The sequence below is a fragment of the Poromitra crassiceps genome (genome assembly GCF_964638095.1).
Source record: "Poromitra crassiceps genome assembly, chromosome: 7".
Lineage (NCBI taxonomy): Eukaryota > Metazoa > Chordata > Actinopteri > Beryciformes > Melamphaidae > Poromitra > Poromitra crassiceps.
In genome coordinates, this window is record NC_139628.1 from 8539630 (window position 1) to 8557009 (window position 17380).

Here is a 17380-nt window from a genome sequence, read left to right on the forward strand (position 1 = left end):
TGCCTTTGTATTTTTGCTGCCTGGTCGATAAGACAATATAAATTCGAAACGATTGAAAAAGAGGGCCCACCTGGCTTGACGTGAGTTCAGCCGCCTTGCACTGTGGATGTAGGCCAGGTTTTTGTGATCCGTCCAGACCACAAACGGCTTCTCGGCCCCCTCAAGCCAGTGCCTCCACTGCTCCAGTGCCTCCTTTACGGCCAACAGCTCATGATTGCCCACATCATAGTTGCTCTCCGCTGGACTGAGTCTCCTCGAGAAGAAAGCACACGGATGGAGCTTGTTGTCTGTGGGAGAACGTTGGGACAGGACTGCCCCTAACCCCACCTCCGATGCATCTACCTCTACCACAAAAGGCAACGCTCGATCCGGGTGGGTGAGGACTGGACCTGTGGTAAACAAAAGTTTTAATTTGGAGAATGCCTCTGCTTCCTGGGGGGTCCAGCGGAACCGGACGGAGACCTTCCTGGTGAGCGCATTCATAGGTGCTGTGATGGTGCTGAAACCTCTGATGAACCTGCGGTAGAACTAGCCCATTCTTTGTCCAGAAAGTTTCCCGCCGCTCCCGAGTCAACAAAAGCTTCTACCTGATGAGTATGAGAACCCCAGGAAATAGTGGCAGGCAAAATAATGCAGGTTTGAGGAGAGGAAGACACAGAGACACGACCCGTCAGTAGCTCCCCTTTTACTGACGGGCCCCGTCTTTTACTGCCCGCTTTGGGCAGTGGGCGATGAAATGGCCAGTCTCCCCACAGTATAGGCAGCAGCCCTCCTTCATGCAGCGGGCTCGCTCCTCCTGGGACAGCCTGGCTGCGCCGATCTGCATGGGCTCCTCCGTGGCGAGGACCGGCGTGGATGGGCTGAACCGAGCACTCTGTGGGCCCAGAAACGCTCCCCGGCTCCTCTTCTCCTGTCGTCGCTCCCGAATCCGATTGTCCACACGAATAGCTATTTTAATAAGCTCCTCCAAGTCGTCTTGTTGCTCCCGTGGCGCTAACTCGTCCTTGATCTCCTCAGAGAGTCCCTGCTGAAAAGCAGTCAAGAGGGAGGACACATTCCATCCGCTCTCGACAGCAAGAGTACGAAATTTACCGTGTACTCTGCCACAGTCCCGCCTCCCTGTCGTAGAGCATAGAGCCGTTTAGCTGCTTCCTGGCCTGTAACTGGGTGATCAAAAACTCGGCGTAATTCAGCCTTAAAAGTGTGGAAGTCTTGACAGGCCGAATTATGCTGTTCCCATAAGGCAGTGGCCCAGGCTAATTGGGGTCCAGTTAAAAGTTGAGAAACAAATGCTATCTTTGCCAATTAATTTGAAAATTTAACTGGCTTTGCCTCTATGGCTAATTCACACTGAAGCAGAAAGGACCGGCATGTCTCTGGATTGCCTGAGTATTTCTCAGGCGGGGGCAGATTCGGCTCAGACGGGCGAACTGGAGCGGACGGAGCGCGGGAGGCAGGAGTGGAGGGACTCGGAGCTGGAACGGCCATGGCTTGCAGATTGGCGGTGAGAGTGGCAAGTGCTCCTCTCATCTCCTGCTGGTTGATTCCGATCTGCTGGATCTGTCTGAGAGCAGGAGCAATCCCCTCCGGATTGCGAGAGTACCCGGATCTTTGTCTCTAGTGACCCGATGTGGGCTTGTTGCTCACCCAAAGTTTGTGTCTGCATGGCAAATGCAGCACGCCACTGTTCCGCCTCTGCTGGGTCCATTTTCTGGCTGATCGTTCTGTTATGCTGTGTGTAACTGTTTGGACCCAGGACCAGAGACGACAGAGTCAGGAGTCAAATAAACGTCTTTTTACTTGAAGACTTTAAACACAGGGACAAATAAACAATAAACAGCATTGAAGCTTAAAGCTAATTCTAGCCTATACAGTAGTCGGAGAACCGACGAATAATCTAATTCTCTTTAGACAGAGAAATCATGAGCAAAGTCCAGCACAAAGTTCACTGAGGTCCTTCCATAGAGTCTCGAACAGGAGTAGCCAGAACACAGCAGCAGCTTGGCAACGATCAGCACTGGAGTCTGCAAGCAGAAGAGGTTATAAAGGCTGCCAACCAGGTGCAAACTATCACAGTAATCAAGAGAATGATGTCATGGCCTTTCCCTATAGGCTAGTCTCTCCCGGCGCTGTTATGAGTGCGGGATCTCTGTTCAGCACCCTGGACAGCAACGGCCCGGCGCGCCCTGGTTGCCGCCGCTCCGGCTGCTTCAGCACACCGGATAGCTCCTTGACCACTGCCTGATGCCGACTCCCTGAGTCGTGCTCCGAAGGGTGTGTCACTTAGGGCTCTATTCTCCCCCTGGTCTTAAATTTGCGTGGTGCGGCGCTATTAGTGGGCGTGGTCAGGCGCATTCCCACATTTTTCCTGACAGATTACGCGGCGCTAACCATTTAACACGTTGAGTGCCATAGCCGAGATATCTCGTCTTACATAATCCAACGGTTAAGTGCCATAGACGAGCTATCTCGTCTTACATAAACATTTTTTTTTTTTGACGGTGGGACATCAATCAACTCCTTTTACGTCTTCTATATCACTATTGGGAGGAAGAGAATGTGTATAATCTATTTTACCGACCACTAAGTGGCGACAGTTCTCTCCCAAGACAGAGAGAAGCCACAGCCAGCCACAGCCAGAGCAGCCAGCCAGCGCGCTGGAGAAAGCCACAGTGTAATTTTCAAGGAAGCAGCTCGGCGAAAACTCCCTCGATCCCACACACACACACACACACACACACACACACACACACGCGCGCGCGCGCGCGCACACACACACACTCGAGCACCCCCGCGCATAAATAAGACCAGAATCGCAAAAGCTTACTCAAACCTCAAGAAACAGTTTTACAATCCAGACGGCCGCGGAGAATCCTTCCCCCGCAGCACAGACGGAGGGAGGAGCCCGGAGACACACACACACTCTCTCCCTCTCTCTCCCCCTCCCCCCAGTCCCAAGAGAGAGAGAGAGAGAGGAGAGAGAGAGAGAGAGAGAGAGAGAGCACACACAGAGCGGGAGACAGACACGCCGCGGGGGCAAAGAACGGACAGAGATCCCCTCCCCCCAGAGCCGCGGAGCAACGCGCGAACACACACACACACACACACACACACACACACACACACACACACACAATACAGTATACAGTCTCGCCCAAGGGCACCCACAATCACAGGCAGGTGACTGTTCTGCTGTTTGATTGAATTTCACAAAACTGCGATTATCTCAGCTTGCTGTCTCATACGCTAAAACCATGCTGTACTCAACGGCTAATATCTACATAACTACTAACTCTGCAAACTAACTCTTTTAGACAGAGAAAGCACACATTCTATTAGTTATTTTTAGATGATTGGTGTTCACGAAGTCTTAACAGAAAAGAATCCTCGGCTGTTGTAAAATGAGCCAGAATCCTCAAAAAAAAACCTGGCACAACTTACCTACAGGATTGAAAAAATGGCTGGCACTCAATGTGTTAACCACGCATTTTTAAGCGTAGAATTATTCACAACTGGCCATCTGCAGTAAACCAATGACACTCTTCCCTTTCAAGCTCTCATTCCATGGAGCGATCCAGTCCGGTCAGAAAAGCCTGACCAAAGTGCTCTGAGCTCCCCGCTCCCTCTCTGCCCACTTCCATCCCCGTCTGTCCATATGCTCCTCAAATAAATCTCACTGCAGTTTGAATACAGCAAGCATGTAAATGTGCGACACTGAACAGGTAGGATGATGCAACAGCCTCTGAATGACAGGGGCTCAAAACTACTTTTTTTCATCGGTCATTGTGCCTCTCTACTGCCTACATATACATTTTAAATAGTGATGGTTCTGTCATTCTGTTGTGTAGCCTACTTTTCAGATCTGATGTTTGCAGTGCGCTATAGGGGCAGACATTGACACGTGGGCGAGAGGCAGTGAGAGAGAGAGGGGGAGAGAGGGTGAGATAGCGGCAGAGAGAGTGATAATTTTCCCCTTGGCGCACATAAAGAAACATGCTTCTGTCACTGTCTGCTTGATGGCGAGGGGACTTCAGCTGTAGGCTACTCGTGACAAAACCAGACATCAAATTTTCAACAGTTAACTTTTGCAGTAGCTAGGCCTAGGTTACTGGCTATATCTCAGACGCACTGAATAAGGCCTGGTTTTTAAAAGCGCTAACCGCAAAATGAACGCCAGTTGGGAAGATCGCTTTAGGCTGGTATTTAAGGCCGAAACGCCCATTCTGGCCTATTCTGGCACTGTGCCACGCCTCTTCAGCGTAAAGCGCATTTCGGGGCATCAAAACGCATGAGGCGGGGGAGAGAGACAGAAAGCCAGCCTGACAGATTATTATTATTATATAAATAGTCGATGTGAATGAGCGAGCAAAAAAACATCATGCAAAGTTTTTTGAATGAAGCGCCTCAAACCTGCTCCGTGTGCGACTGTGCCATGTTGCTGGATTGAAAGACTCATGGCTCTGATCTGATTTCATGTCTGCTTCGCACAGCACACACATTTAATGAGCATTTTTGGACGCGAGGGTCGTCCCGCTTCCCAGTATTGGACATCGCTAGGTAGGGTATCTGGATCTGGTTGCGTTCATGCCTTTGATTTAACGTTTACACAGCGTTTGTGAAGATTCAATGGCAGAACCGCAAATTCCAAGTAGCGTCAAGTCAGGCAGTATAAAACGAAAACTTCCGGGTATAACCTTCGCAATAATGGCAATTAAATAAAGTAAATGCACGTGTAATGTTTTTTTGTGTGTGTTTCGAAAGATACAGAACAGAGATAAACTGGAAGAATATCTGCTCCCTTCGAAAAGTCAATTTTAACCCGTAGTGAGTCGACCGTTCTGTTTTTGTGTTACTAAGTAATACAACATTTATTTTATTTTGAAGGTAAAAACGTCTAGCTTCCTGTATTCTGTATAATTCTAGTAGGTTTGATGCATTTTAGGACTGAACATAGCAAAGACCTGTATTCTTTGTAGTGCTTGCGACTCGAGGAAATCGATGCATCTGGGCGTGAGTTGTAGGGTTGTTTAATTAATTACTAACGTTATGCGCAAACGATTATATGCCGTGAACGTTAGGCAGTTATCGCCCATTATGTATTTTTAGTTTTCACAATTCCCCATTGTGTGGTCATGTCCAAATTCCCCCACCACCGCCGCCCGCCCCCTCTCTACTTTACAAACTCTGCGGAGGTGCTACTCATGTGTGAAAGCAACATGCCTCATGTGTGAAAGGGTACACTTCACGTATCATCCGGGGCAGGCTCAGTGGGGAGCAACCCTCACCTGATCCGGAGTTCATGTGTGAAAATACAGTAGGTGAGTCACCTTTTTGATCCCAAGATATTCCACTGAAGTGAATGAGTTCTGTGTTTTTGTGTGTGCCCACCCCTCCCTGGTATCTCACCTTTTTCACTCTCCATGAGTTTGCGCACTACAGGTATACTGCACACACGTGACTGAGGTGTGCTCTGATCCTGAACCTCAGCCAAGATAGCTCTAAAGAATGTTGTTAGTTAGTTGGTTAGGTAGTTTTTTTTTATTTCCGTGTCATGCCATTTCTGGCCCATCCCACATGGGATTACAAGACACTATCACACCAAAATATATACTGTATAAACATCCGGCTGTACCTCAATATACAAACAAAAATAAACAAAGTATATAATATATACACATACGTATGTACATACTGTACATACACATATACACACATACTTACATACATATACACATATACACACACACATACATACATACATACATACATACATACATACATACATACATACATACATACATACATACATACATCCAGTACATACATACCAAAAAAACATTTTTTTTCTTTACATTGCCTTTTCCTGATAAAGAGCTTTTTTTCTCATGTCCCAAGCTTTTTCCAACTAACAAGCCAGTCCAAAAGTTTCATACATAAACAACCAACTCAAATTATGTGCATCATCATTATGAAGAAAATCAAAATCTGTTTTTATCTTTCTGAACAAGATATTTGTTGTAAACAAAGAAACACACACAGACAAACTCAAGTTCAAACAAGACAGCAAGACAGCCTCTCACAGCCTAGCAGCACCCAAAGCTTAGGAATGGAAGAGAGCATGGGCAGTCCATGAGCAGTCCAAGTCCAAGAGGATCCACACCGGGACCACTGAGCAAAGGGTCAGAGGCAAGTGGTCAGTCCTCCCAAGAGGGTCTTGTACCACAGGTTGGGAACCAGCTCTAGAAGAATGACCTGTGTGAATATAAGCTTTTTACTGTGTTTGACCGCACAGGCGCCTAAAATAACTATTTACACATTTAATCTGATAAAAAGTCCATTTGATAGTGAAATGTGGTGATATTGGCCCAGCTCCATGCATTCTATTTCTGTGTTATACTCTTTTTTTCACTGTTGTTGACATATTAAAGACACGCCTCCTGATGTGATCTGTGGTTTCTGTCAGACTGGTTTAGTGCATACCGAGGCTTCTAGCAGTGTTGCCAGTTAAATACGGATGGCTTCCAGCCCAAAAACTGTTCAAAAACAGCCCACAGTTTTTTAAGAAGAAACATGCCCAAAACACCCCCCCCCCCCCATCCCCCTGTACCAATTACATTATGTAAACCCTGACTTTCCTTCTTTTATTTTAAATAGACTATAATCTCAGCTTTGCTATAAACAGGACCACATTTTCTCCAGCATTTAACCCCAGAGTCTCAGAGGTTCACAGACGATCAGATTGATTGCACACAAACATCATCTCCTCCCACAACAGGGTTTACGCAGTCCCCCTGACTGACCGCATGTGGCTGTTATGGTGACTGCATGATTGGATAGAGTACGCAATTGAAAACCACCAAACTGATCTCAAACCAGCCCAAATTTTGTTCACCTGCCCAAACCAATTTTGACATGCTCAATCAAATTATGAACCACCCAATTTGGCAGGAGCCTGCCCAACCTGGCAACACTGGTTTGTAGCCTTTGGCAGTGAAGTTAGGAGGATAGGGCGTGCCAGTAGTCACAGATCAAATGATCACAGACTGAAGTCTCCGTGTCTCTTCTACAGACGAAGGCTGAGAGTCTGTTTGGCTTCATCGATGTGAGTTGAACAGGTAAGAATCCTACAGGAAACATTACACATGATTGATACATGAACCATGTGGAATTGTATTGTGTCTTTGTGACTGTATAATATATTCTTATAATAAGATTTTATATGAAGTCTTTCCAATTGTGCATTTGATGCTTGGTGAATAATTATGGTTAAGTGTGCTATGATTTCCCCAATCTGTGACTTTGGGGCCACAACAAACCTTTTCTATGACGATGATATGGTGATGTCGTATTTGACGTTCCATGTATTCTCATGCTGCTGCTAACCATTTTGATGATCGATGGTATTGACATTATGAATGTTAAAGGTAACAATAAACATATGTGAGCTGCTCTGACAAAATCACTCACATGTAGCACTGACCCGTTTGTGTAGACATGTGATTTTAGGGGGGGGGGGGGTATATATTTTGGCTGTTTTGGGGTTTCACCAGATTTGAGCAAAATAAAGCCATGGGTTTCGTTCTGTGTAAAGATTATTGTGAAAGTCCAATGTTAAATATAGTTTTGAAGCTCATAAAGGTAGGGTGACAAACTAGCTTACTTTGTCAAAAGAGTACTGTACCATGATAATGAAGCATCGCATTAGTTTATTCGAGACACAGAAGTCATACGCTATGCCCGAGCTGTATCCAGCTGAATCATTCATTCACAAACCACAGCCATTCTCACAATAAGGCGGTCCGCTTAAATACGGCCTCCTCTCTCACGCTGATCTGCTCCACCCATGCTGCCTCACACTGCTGCTGCTGGCAATGCTTTGCCTCCACCACCCAAAGCCTCCACCTTTATAGCTCAGTCTGCTTGGCTCAAAGGCTAATCATGTATTCTAGTGCTAGAGTCTGCATGGCTCAAAATGTGAACATGTTTCCATGTCTTGCTTAGGCTCCCTCTCTTACTCACTATGGCTTTATATTTTTCTGGAATCTTGTATCCCCATGGGGGATTATTGCGGCCCTCCCTGTTCGGCGTAGCATGCTGCTGGGCCGGTTCAGGGAGGAGCATCTTCTGTAAAGAGCGGAGCCTTCAACGCCAAACATAACTGTATTTCCATTTATGCAATAAATGGTTAAATCGATGATGAGAGTGTTCTTGAATGACATTTTGATATCACCTGAAAGATGACATTTACAACTTCCCAACAGTGTATACAAGTCAAAATGTGTTTCAGTGTCAATGTGACTGACGTCATGAGAGTTTTGATATTCAGCTGTTTGTGTCATCAGACATATTTTAGATCCACCTCAGTAAGAGTTTTGATATTCAGCTGTTTGTGACGTCAGACAGATTTTAGATCCACCTCAGTAAGAGTTTTGATATTGCAGCTGTTCAGCTGTCAGACAGATCGCACTCTGTTATTGAATTGTAAACCAATATAAATTATTCCTCCATGCATTACACATCTCTGTGCCTGTCTGCTGTTTAGTTGACTGTAGATGATGTGGTTAATGTCTCCATCTAGAGGATACACAATAGAACTGATCTGTGGTGTCTCTGCCTTGGTTTCTGGCCTCAGGATAGACCGTTTTTGTGTCAGACTAGACGAGACTTGTTTACCCTGAAGTTATGAGGTCGAACCCTCATATCAAATGAACACAGATACCCAGGACTGACAAAGGAGAGTAAGCAGTGTCTATCTCTCTCTCTCTTTCTCTACAGATGAAGAAAGGAAGTCTCTGTGACTTAATGCTGTAAATTCACCGGGGGAACATCTTCCAAGGTAATGCTGACTGCATTTGTCTTTGTTTACTGATTGTTTGTTGTCTGGCAACATGTGAACAAACTTCTGTCTTTATCTGTACTGTTAGGTCTCTCTTGAAAAAGGATTCCTGCTTAAATAAAGGAAAACAATATTGTTAGATAAATACATGATCATATTGTATGTTATTACTGTAATGTCGCCTTTTGCAAGACAAACTGCTAAAGTCTTTCAAATCAGGAACCTGCTATTTGCAGATGGTGTCCATAGTGGCATAATATCCAACACTTGTTCTCTTTGCGGCCATAAAGAACATCTACTTCCACTGTCATTGCATTGATTGCATGGAGGGAAAAGTGATGATGCCAAATTAATTTAAAAATGTTGCAGTTTAAGGTTCCCCTGGTTATCAGCAAATGAACACACCCCATACAATTTGACTCCAGACCCTTTCATATGTCTACTATTCAAAATGAGAAGTGTCCGTCTGTGAGTGAGTGAACAGTATTTTGTCTGGCCACGGCTATGTTATTTTACGTGCGATCAGGCTGAAACTTTCAGAAGGTGTAAAGAGCACCCGTGCGGGTGACCTGACGGCAGAGATGGGCAGTATTTTTAAATACATGTATTTAAAATACGTATTTCAAATACATTTGTGTATTTTGTAATTTGTATTTGGCTGGACCCAGAAAAATAAGATGACATTTGTATCAAAATAGTCCAGACCTTGTATTTTGTGTATATTAAATTCATAAAATACTTTTTTATGTCATTTTATTCTCAAATTGACACATTTTTAACATTGAGACAGGTTAAAACTGTGGAAAAACATGATCAGACAGTTGTCTTCCATGCATGAAGTGCAGCTGTGTGCTCAGTTTTACAACGCCCCATTGTGTCGTCATGGCCCAATTACACCCACCTCTGCCCCCTCTCCACTTTACACCTGTACGTGCTCCACATGTATGAAAGCAACATGCCTCATGTCTGAAAGGGAACACTTCACGTATTGCTCGGGTCAGGCTCAGGGCAAGCAACCCTGACCTGACCCAGACTTCATGTCTGAAAGTGGCTTCTCTCTCCCCCTCTCATAGTGTATGAGACCCAGAGAGAGATCTGCAGCATGCAGTAACATAGAGTATCAGCTGAAGAACTCTCAGGGGTCTGGCATTGAAACTATAGTGACACAAACTGTCTTCCGCTCTGCAGATGTGAGCAGAGGAGAGAGAGACAGAGACTGAGAGAGAGAGAGAAAGCGAGAGACAGACAGACAGACAGACAGACAGACAGACAAACAGACAGACAGACAGACAGACAGACAGACAGACAGACAGATAGACAGACAGACAGACAGACAGACAGACAGACAGACAGACAGACAGACAGACAGACAGACAGACTGGGGAACATAAAACAAGAACAACCAGCTAGGCTGGGCAGGTTGCCTGTAAAGGGAAAAATGACAGGGGAGTGCCTGAGCTGCTCGAGGAACCTCAGCAAATAGCTCCAAAGAATGTTGTGAACAAGGAAACACACACACACACACACACACACACACACACACACACACACAGACACACACACACACACACACACACACACACACACACACAGACACACACACACACACACACACACACACACACACACACACACACACACACACACACACACACACACACACACACACACACACACACACACAAAATCATAGTAGCCAACCTAGCCTAGACCCAACACTGAGCCCGGGCAATTCTATGTTCACACAGCCATCCTTATGCTTGAATCTAATCTTTGTCCCCCTAAGTGACTCAGGTCAGTCTTTTTCATGACTGTGTGAACAGTACAAGTCACATTGAAAGTTGCCTTTTTAAAGACGACCTGAGCTACTTTCAAATGTGGAAAAACATCAGATTTGAATCTGATGTTTTGGAATGTGACTCCGGTGAACAGACATCTGGCCCATATCTGACTTAGTGCTTCAATGTGACTTTTACTTTTGCGCTGGAATGCCTATTTTGGAATGGGCAACTCCCAAACCTCTCTTTGCGCTCGGCACATAGGGGGTTCCTCCGTACATAACCCCCCACTAAAAACATGCAGAAGATCGTCATCCGACCAGTGACGACAACATCTGAAGTTGGTCCAATGATGGTCCAATGATGGTCCCCGGGCGCTGGAAAGAAAAAGCGACCACTGCTCCTGGCCTGCCCCCTGGAGGAAAGGACAAGCCTGGATGGGTCAAATGCAGAGGACATATTTCACCGGCCACCGTCAGCATGAGTGTGTGTTGTGGCCGCATGCATGTGTTGTAGTGTTCGTGTGACAATAAAGACGGGCTTCCGTCTGAAATCGTGTTTAATCATGTTTATATATATATATATAAATGGGAGCTAGTGCTCTGTCTGTCTGTCTGTCTGTTTCTCTGTCCCACTGTGATTGTAAATCCCACATCATCAGTGATGTCATAAATCCCACTGTGACATCATAAGTGATGTCATAAATCTGACATCATCAGTGATGCTGGTCTCATTGGCCACACTGCAGCCGAGCTGCAAATGCGAGCTGCAGGGCCAGCTTGGCGAGCTGCAGGACAGGCGAGGCCGCGTGCCGGGCGAGCCTCTAGTACAGAGGTTCTCAAATGTTCTTCAGCCAAGGACCCCTTACAAGATAGAAAATATAATATGAGCCCAAAAAATTATGAGCCCAAAAAAGGCTCCTATTCACAGAGTGGCTTTATGTATACGGCCTGCCGGCTGTGGAACGCCTTGCCCAGGACAATTCAAAGCTCTCCCACTGTTGCAGGCTTCAGGAAGGCCGTGAAGCGTCATTTGCAAGGAATTGTGTCCTTGGAGGCTTTGCGTCTTTCCTGAAGAACAGGTACTTTTGTCTCTTTGTGCATCTGACTCTTCATATGTACTTTTTATATTGTACAGATGTCTTAAATGTTCTTTGTATCCTTCTTGGGACCACAGTGGAAATCAGTTGAACAACTGTCTGTGTTTTTATCCTTGTACTACTTTCTGTTTCATTCTGTATGAAATATTCTTGTACTAAATAAAAATCAATCAATCAATCAATCATACCGGGGACCTCCTCATTCTGATTTGTGATTTTGGGCTAAGCTTAATTGTTTCCACGGTAATGTGCTTGACTTTTAAATTGATAACTTTGTTAGATTAGAATGTAATCCATGAACCATTTTAGATTTAAAGCATAAAATATTTTCGTTTTGCAAAAGAAAAAGTTTTTATTTTTATTTTCCTGAAAACTTTTTGCGGACCCCCTGACAAAGTGCAACAGACCCCTGGGGGTCAACAGACCCCCATTTGAGAACCACTGCCCTATATATATGTCAATGTGGACTCTGTTTCAAGAAATGATCGGGCTGAAACTTTCAGGGGGTGTAAAGCGCACCCGTGCGGGTGACCTGACGGAGCCTCACTGATGACATCAGTGCTGATGTCATCACTGATGTCATCAGTCTGAGGCTCACGAGAGTCTGAGGGAGAGGGAGGAGAGGGAGAGAGAGAGCGGAAGAGAGACCGAGGGAGAGAGGAGAGGGAGAGAGACTGAGACTTTGGGAGACATTGGTTTGTATATTAAAACACTTGGGGTCAGTGGTGGCCCAACGGTTAGAGAAGCGAGCTTGTGACCGGAAGGCCGTCGGTTCAATCCCCAGGAATGGCAGGATAAATCTGGCTGTTGAAAGTGAAAAGGCAGCACTTGCCCTTCCCTCATTACCACAGGTCATGTGTTCAGGAGGAGGTTTTTGTGGAGTGAGGCCACCCTCTGGTGGATTGTAGTGGCTACAGCATGTGTGCAGGCTTCACCATCGTCACTGCATGGTGGACAGCAAGCAGCCAATAAGCTGCCACAGATGGATATGATGACGTCAGCAGCTGGTCTGTGATTGGCTGCAGAGTTGATCTTATCAGTTATAAAGCAGAACACATCAAAGCAGATAATACAAGCACCGCTCCCCATAAAGAAAGAGAGAATAAAACTAGACTAAAGCTATAGATGAGGAAGTTCAAGTTCTCTCAAACTGCCCTGTGTGAGAAAAAATATACCAGAGTTCACCTGTCTGCCTGCTCCTCTCAAACTGCCCTGTGTGAGAGAAAATATACCCAGAGATTTATGACATCACTGATGTTGTCACAGTGGGATTCATGACATCACTGTTGATGTCACAGTGGGACAGACAGAGCCCGAGCTCCCTGGGACAGACAGAGTCCGAGCTCCCATTTATGCTGGGGAGTCACAGTGGGATTTATGACATCACGGATGATGTGATTTATGACATCACGGATAATGTCACAGTGGGACAATCACAGTGGGACAGACAGAGCCCGAGCTCCCATATATATATATATATATATATATATATATATATATATATATATATATATATATATATATATTTATAAAACGGCTCTCTCAAATCAAGCAATCTGATTGGTTCACAGCCATTGTATAAATCCCGTAACCCACTCCAATAACCCATGGCCATGGGTGATGTCTAACCCATGGCCATGGGTTATTGAGTTGCCATGGCAACTCTCTTACTAAAAGGCTTTGGTTACCTCAAATGACAATGTAGAAAAAACAAAATGGCGGAGACAGCTGTCAGATCCTTGTGAATCGATCTTCGCTTATAACTTTACTAATACTTCGCAGAAAATTATGTTTTGTACAAGAATAGACGCGGGCTAATGTCTGTCGCGCGCGCCCTCACTCTTAACCCTGCATTTCTAAATAAGACGTAACGTTAGTTGGTGTCGGCATACGGCTCTGGTGTCGGGCTTTGCAGAAAGCTCTCAGCTTCTCAGCAAGCGCCAGGATTGGCCAATGTCAACTTCAGTCTCCAGAACGATCCAATCAAATCACCCGCACGTCTATCTTCTTGCTAGAGGTCCCGCCTTACAGTAGTGTTTCAACTGACTCTATCAGAATGCCATGCCAGTCGGACTTATAGTATTATTATTATTATTATATTATCATACTTGGAAACCGTTTTATAAAAGCAATATAGCACTCGAGCTGCGTGTGTTGTGGCATATATCCCGCTGCTCAGCAGTTATCCCACTCGGCCTCGTGGGATAACAGCTGATCAGCGGGATATATTTGCCACAACACACTGGCTCTCATGCTATATTGCTTAAATATATACTAGGATTCGTAGGCTCGGCTGCTTCACGGCCTCGCCCGTCCTGCAGCTCGCCGAGCTGCCCCTGCAGCTCACATTCGCAGCTCGCCCACTGTGCGGTCTTGGCGGCAACTCGGCTGCTGTGTGGCCAATGAGACCAGCATCACTGATGATGTCTTTAATGTCAGATTCATGACATCACTGATGAGGTTATCAGTGGGATTTATGACATCACTGATGATGTCACAGTGGGATCAGGGATTTATGACATCACTGATGATGTCACAGTGGGATTTATGCCATCACGGATGATGTCACAGTAGGATTTATGACATCACTGAAGATGTCACAGTGGGATTTATGACATCATTCATGATGTCACAGTGGGATTTATGCTGCCTTCCAGACAACTCGGACCTTCAGATTTTCTGGCCTCCTATTAGGAAAAGTGCGTGCACGGTCTTGGCTGCAACTCGGCTGCTGTGTGGCCAATGAGACCAGCATCACTGATGATGTCATAAATGTCCGATTTATGACATCACTGATGATGTCACAGTGGGATCAGGGATTTAAAGACATCACTGATGATGTCACAGTGGGATCATACATCACTGATGATGTCACAGTGGGATTTATGACATCACGGATGATGTCACAGTAGGAGTTATGACATCATGGATGATGTCACAGTAGGAGATATGACATAACTGATGATGTCACAGTGGGATTTATGACATCATTGATGATAGACATCATGGGTGATGTCACAGTGGAATTTATGACATCACAGATGATGTCACAGTGGGACAATCACAGTGGGACAGACAGAGCCCAAGCTCCCATTTATGGGAGAGTCTCAGATGCGCGGGTCCTCTAACCCAGTGGTTCTCAAAGTGGGGTCCAGGGACCCCCGGGGGTCCTTGAGCAGAATCCAGGGGGTCCCTAGCAAAAAGGGGGATCATTTATTTTCACTATAATTCCATCCATAAGTAACACAATGACAGACTATATGCCTATTTTGGTCATGGGTTTCATACAGTATCTGTAATAAAACATCTAAAAGCTACAATTGTATCACATGGGGGACCCTGGGACAAAATTGTATCAAATGGGGGTCCGTCCGTGGTCTAATTTGTCAGTTTAGGGGTCCTTGACATAAAAGAGTTTGAGAACCACTGCTCTAACCTCTGGGAGGTCGGCTCCAATGGCTTCACGCGATATACACGTTATCAATATACACAGTTTCCAATACCGAGCCATTATTCACATGGAAGTGCCAAAGTTTTTAGCTCAAACACAGCCTTCTTCGGCTGTGTCATTTTGGGTTTGACTGCAGCGCCGCCGCCGGAAGTATCGGTTCTGGAGCGTGTACTGCACTGTTTACAATTGTGCATTTATTTTCTATTCAAGATATATTTTGTAGACATTGTTACCTCCTGTCTACATTGCACTTCTATTGAATTGAAAATAAATCTAAAATTCAAGATCACAAAGTGCATTTATTTGCATTAATTTGATTCCCAATCACGACACACTGGTAAGAATTATTAATATCTAATTAAAAATTATTTGAAATGCAAAAATAATGGCATTTTAAACATGCGATACAAAGATGTGATTAATCGCGATTAAAGCAGCTACGAGCAAGATTTTCGATTGTTATTAAACAGTCTAAATTTAATATCGATGCATCACATCTTACCTGTAATAATAGACGATACCAACGCAGAGTAGTCTCGCTTGAACCCTGAGTGAATCGGCCAGTGTTAGTCTGTCTGTGGCCAGGGCAGATCAGGAAGTGAAATGAAACGGTTTGCAGCAGCCACTTCGGCCATAACCACAAAATAACTTCCAAAAAACCTGTTATAACTAGAGATGTTCGCGAGAATAGCAAGCCCCTGCATGGCGTTCTCCTTGTTTATGTTCTGTTGCTAGGCAGAGCGAAACGGCAGAAGGCAGGCAGCTGCGTTTCACTTCCGGGTTTATCCGGTCCGCCGGTAGACAGATTGAGAGAGAGAGAGCCCCCTGGTGACATGAGGTTAGACAGACAGACTCTATAATCATCAAGAGAGCAATCTCGATCTCCCGTGTGAATCGAGGGCTTTGATCTCAGCTACTATTATAGGTAAGATGCATCAATATTCTAATTATACTGTTTAATAACAATCGAAAATCTTGCTCGTAGCTGCTTTAACTATAGTTAATCGCAAGATTAATCCTGATTAAGAAAATTAATCGTTTGACAGCCCTACTTGTGATACAACATAGCCTCTCTCTTACTGTACTTTGTGATTTTTAACACGCAGTGTTTATGCGCTAAAAGAGAGCGGATTTTCTTCCTTTTCTTTTACATTTCGACTTTATTCTCGTTACAGTATTTCAACTTTATTAATGAAATTAGGACTTTAATCTCACCATTTCGACTTTATTCTTGAAATGAAAGGGGAAAAAACAACTTCCTCATCTGATTTATTTTTTCTTCTGCCTGGTGCTATCCGTAAGTTTGGCCGGAAAATAAATGTTCACAACGTGTTTTCTATTACCAATCAGTGTTGGGGGTAACTCATTACAAAAGTAACATATTTAATATATTACTTTTAGCAGTAACTCAGTAATATAACTTATTACTTATAGGATTTCAGTTATATTATACCAGTTACTTTGTCAAGTAACTCAAGTGACAAATTGAGTTCCATTTTATTAAATCAAAGCACATATTTAAAAAAGATACAATCATTCCCTAATCAAACTGTGTGTTTATGGAAATAACCACTATAGATGGCAATAACAAAGGAAAATAATAGCATTTAGAATTTTGGATTGTTTACACTGACTTCAAGGCGGTTGAAATTATTTTTCGAGATGGTTCATTCTGCTGCTGTTGTTTTAGTAAAAGTAATGCAAAAGTTGTGTAACAAGTAACAAGTTATTCTACACAGTAAGTAATATTGTAAAGTAACATATTACTTTTAAATAAAAGTAACTAGTAATATGTAGTATATTACATTTTGAAAGTAACTTGCCCAACACTGTTACCAATGAGTGAATGGGGCGTTCCGTAACTTAAAAAACAAGCCCAGCCCCATCTCTCTGCGTTCACCCATTGCAAAGATATTGCAGGATTTTCATGCTGGCCACAGGTTATACTTTCCCGGCAAATTTGGCGGATGTGACGTTCTGCGCATTCACGAGCCTGCCTCTTGTCCTCATGGCTCCAGCGGAAATACCAACGAAGAACATGGCTAACAGGAAGTGTCTAACGTTACGTTCGTCGCTAGCTGCCAGCAAAAGCAAATGACAACACAGACTCCAGCAAAAAGTCCACACACACAAAAATAAATAAATATTTATCTAGTGATGCCCGTCTGGCCCATAGGTCTCGCCAGACAGCAGCAATGTGACCGACATCGGGGGGG

General features: G+C 44.5%; 1 protein-coding gene across 2 annotated transcripts in view; it reads left to right on the forward strand.

Annotated features, from left to right (window-relative positions):
• The first annotated feature begins 7075 nt into the window (after positions 1 to 7075).
• Positions 7076 to 17380, forward strand: part of LOC310780164 (NLR family CARD domain-containing protein 3-like) — a 57674-nt gene continuing 47369 nt past the window's right edge. Inside the window, exons 1-2 of one of the 2 annotated variants that reach the window (XM_083640731.1) lie at positions 7076 to 7115; positions 8776 to 8836. The gene's annotated coding sequence lies outside the window, so the exon portion shown is untranslated. The remainder of the gene's footprint in view (positions 7116 to 8775; positions 8837 to 17380) is intronic. The other variant, XM_083640732.1, reaches the window with a different exon arrangement.